Raw genomic sequence first — 4589 nt, 5'->3', positions numbered from 1 at the left:
GTAAAATCCACACAGAAATGTGTTTTTAAATTAACATTTAAAAATGTTGAGCTAAAAATAAAAATCGATAAAAATGTTTCCCAACAGGCCGACAAATGTTGGTTTTTACAATTCCCTTATTTTGACGAGCGCCTGATTCCACCATACTGCGACACAATAGCCCCGACGCAGGGTCCTTGTGGCTACACCCGGGTCATGTCCTTCTGAAGCAACCAAAAAGGGCGATGTCCAGCAATTGTCTCGTGCCGTTGCATAACCTAAACCTAAACCTTATCAGTTACATCACAGCTCTGCCCAAAAGCTCAAATCCTGGTCTGAAGAATCGTGAAGAATGGAACCGCTTATCTTTGGACACATCTATAAAATCGACATTTTGTGCTCAATGTTCACAGTTCCATAATTGTCTCAACAACTCGTAAGGTAAGTGGAGTGCCGTTTGTTGGTGATGCCTAATCGAGTGTATTTATTACTTGGTATTTATGATAGAATATTCGTTTTGACGGCTACAATTGGTCGCTTTTAAGCACGAGGGGGCTATCTCAAAAATGCATTTTTGAGAAAATCGAAGGTAAAGTTTTTGCCCTTGTTCAGTTTCTTTAAAAGACAAGGATAGTTTTCTCTATAGCCAAACAAATATACACACAAAAAAACAACCAAACTTCTCCTATAGGTAGGGCAATGCCCACTTTTGGTGTAGGTCAAGATTTCTGGAGACCCCCGAAATCTGGGGTAGCCTGTTTGTCCTTAAAAGCGATTAATTATACTAGACCAAGAACAACAATAGCTGTTGGAACCCACAGCCAATTTGCTGGAAGAAGAAACATTTCCGTTTTCATTTGCGTCAAGTCTGCGATGCAACTGTTCCACTTTTTAAAAAAATAGGAACGGAAAAAGGAGGTTTGGAGGGTGGGGGGCTGCCAAAGTGGTTGGTGAGAAAAATTTATTCCATCAACTAGATAGATAGATAGATAGGGGGAGAGAGAGAGAGAGAGAGAGAGAGAGAGAGAGAGAGAGAGAGAGAGAGAGAGAGAGAGAGAGAGAGAGAGAGAGAGAGAGAGAGAGAAGAGACAGCGCCCAATATCTAAATGCCCATGTATATTTTCCTCCTCTAGCATGAAGGTTGCCGTGATTTTGCTCTGTCTGGTTGTCTGTGCCGTGTCCGAGAGGCGAGGCATCTTCGACGCTATCACCGATGGTAAGTGGTCACTAATTTGTCTGCTCTACAGGCCCTGTGGTGTTCTCGGAAAATTAATGAGAAGCATGGAGGTGAAACCGGACACTCGCCAAAATATTGGAATCCTAGAAAGTGTGGGGAACTCTGTGCCACCACTTTCCAAAGAGGAAATTTACTCGTTAATCCGATCCGTACGCTTTGCATAGCAGTCTGTCAAAATGATTTTTTTGAGAAATACTGAAAGTGTAAAAGTGATCTTCGTGCTAGAAGTATTCTAAAATGGGTCAAATACAACCCCGGGGATACAAAATGACCCCAGGGCATACAGCTAGGGTTAAAGAGGTTTCAAGGCTCTCAGCCTACCTGGCTCGGAGAGGAACTAGGTCAGGCTTCTTTAATTATTTTACAGTGTTGAAACAAGGTTTTAAGCCATAGATTTACAATAAAGTTGCATTTTTTTTCCTTTCAAGCCTGACTGCCTTTCATTTGGATCTTTCGAAGAAAACAAAAACACTTTTTAAAAAAAATGTAGGTGTTTTTACACCCCGTTTTGTGTGCGACATCGAGGCGCCTAACCGCGTACCACAGAAGCCGGTAGAAAACCGTCATTTCCCATATTTTTGACGTTCACTTAATAATGATAATAGAAATAGATTATTATTATTATTATTATTATATTATTATTATTATTATTATTATTATTATTATTATTATTATTCTCATCATCATCATCATCATCACCATCATCATCATCATCATCATCATCATCATCATCATCATCAGCATTAGAGCTTTCCCATGGAGCCAGAGAGATTGAAGGAAACAGACGGCCAACAACATACAGAGGAGTCTTTCGAATGATCAAGAGGGAAATCAGAGACCCACCATGCAGAGCTAAGTACCAGCACCTGGAAGATGTGTATTCTGGATACTCCTATAAGCAGGAACAAAATATCACATGTCGCTGGGACCAGGTTGAGCTAGCGAGACTGCGGTCGGACCATCATTGGAGCTTAAGATGGTAAGAACTTTGTAAATGAAGAGCTCTACCCAAGTTGTCGAAGATGCGTCCATGAAAAGGAGGATGTCAAACATATGTTTGAATATCCAGGAACAATGGCAATTCGAATGGAGTTATTTGGACGAGTGGAGGTGCCTCTAAGCATATTGACAACTGAGCCGAAAAAGAGCCTAGCTCTCTCTCGAAGATTTCTTCGTGGAGTCCGCCAGGCCCATTAAGGAAACAAAACAAATCATAATCATCATCATCATCATCATCATCATCATCATCATCATCATCATCATCATCATCATCAGCAGCAGCAGCAGCAGCAGCAGCAGCAGCAGCAGCAGCAACAGCAGCAGCAGCAATAGCAGCAGCAGCAGCAGCAGCAGCAGCAGCAGCAGCAGCAGTAGTGCAGCGTTATTATTATTATTATTATTATTATTATTATTATTATTATTATTATTATTATTATTATTATCATAATTATAATAATAATAATTATTATTATTATTATTATGATTATTATGATTATCACTATTATCACTATTATCACTATGACCAATAAACCTTCGTCCGCTCCTTCGTCAACAGAGGTGGGCAAACTGACCAAGTGTGAGCTGACGGGCCAGCAGTCTCTGTGCGAGAGTTGTTGCGACACCACCGACTTCTTCCACAGCTCCGAGCAGACGCTCTGCCACCAGGCCTGCACGCTCTTACCTTGAGCCACTGTAAGACTTCTTTTTTTTTCTTCTTTTTAAAAAAAGTGTTTTACGCGCTCGCAACTGCATATGAGGTCACGGGGCACATTCATCTTTTTCAGTCGGTAGGAAATTTTGAATTTTGCCGTGGGTGCCGGCCGAAACTTGCTCTTATCGATTTTAAACCATCAAGGGATCTTTAACGTGCGCAATTTGCACACGAGTCCTCCGAGATTTTTTGCCCTTGTCCGAGAAGGCTAGGTGTAGATATTTCTTTCCAGAAGATTAGGGGTGTGGCTGAAAGACAGCATAAAGAAGGAGCCAAGAAGTAGCAGTAGAAAGGCTGCGGAAAGAGTCAGGAGCCCAGAGAAGAGGGCAAAAGAGGTGAGGGGGTGGGGGCAGAAAGAGAGCAGGAAAGGAGGTTTAAAGAGACAATTTTAGAGAAGAATTTGTTTCGGTCTCTACCCGGATTCGAACCCGGGACCTTTGAAGGAGATGCCAACACCTTAACCCGCACGCTCTTAGTCTTGAGCCACTGTAAGACGTCGGGAAGCTACACCTAGGGTTTCTTTCTTTTTCTGGGTTTTTATTTGGGTGAGGGGGGGGGGGTGGCTCGTTTCCGACAGTTCGTGCATCATGCTCATGATCGTCTGTGTGTCTGTCTGTGCGTTTGTGTGTGTGAGCGAGTGAGTGTGTGTGTGTTGAGTGTGTGTGTGTGTGTGTGTGTGTGTGTGTGTGTGTGTGTGTGTGAGAGAGAGAGAGAGTGTGTGTGTGTGCGCGTGTGTGTGTGCGTGTGTGTGTACGTGTGTGTGTGTGTGCGTGTGTGTGTGCATGTGTGTGTGTGTGTGTGTGTGTGTGTGTGTGTGTGTGTGTGAGAGAGAGAGAGAGAGTATTTGGTTTGTAAGTTTGAATCCCCGAAAATACATGATATTACAGGATCCCCACCATAACATCTATCTGTCGGCCTGCTTGCTCTTTTGCTGTAGGTCTATCTCTTTTATTATTCTTTTTTTGTTATTATAGTAGAGGGTTTTACGGCGCTCGCAACTGCATAAGGTCATATGAGCGCCAAGGGGTTGGTGCCAACAGAGAGGTTTTTACAGGGAATCATACTTACTCTGCTCACCTCTCTAGCTCCAACAGCACAAGGTCTTCTTCGACTATCAAGGTACCCCGGAAATAGCAGGTCACAAGAGAGTGACAAAGATACAAAAGGAGTAGAGGGAAATGACAATAGTAAGGATTAGGAAAGAAAAAGCAACAGTTCCCTGTTGTAGATCAGGCACAGTTATGAGCGTGACATGAATCAGCCCATTTACAATTCTACCGTGCTTGAACGAGAAATGTCCCCCCTTTGGGAATGGCCTAAAGACACTTCAGAGATCTATCTCTGTGCCACCACTTTTCAAAGAGGAAAATTACTCGTTAATACGATCCGTACACTTTGCACGGCAGTCTGTCAAAATGATTTTTTTGAGAAAGTTTCAAAGAGATCTTCGTACTTGAAGTATTCTAAAATGTGAAGAATACAACCCCGGGGGTACAAAATGACCCCAGGACGTACGGGTAGGGTTAAATCGTCACGATCATAAGATAAATGCCCAGCAAGTCATTATTTTAGCCATTGTTAGAAAATGAGAAAAACTGTGTCTTTAGAACAACTGACTGTGAAACACATGGTACATCTTGACTCCTTACTTTAACCTCCACC

This window comes from Aplysia californica, unplaced genomic scaffold (assembly GCF_000002075.1).
Source record: "Aplysia californica isolate F4 #8 unplaced genomic scaffold, AplCal3.0 scaffold00902, whole genome shotgun sequence".
Lineage (NCBI taxonomy): Eukaryota > Metazoa > Mollusca > Gastropoda > Aplysiida > Aplysiidae > Aplysia > Aplysia californica.
This window is presented reverse-complemented; position numbering follows the sequence as displayed.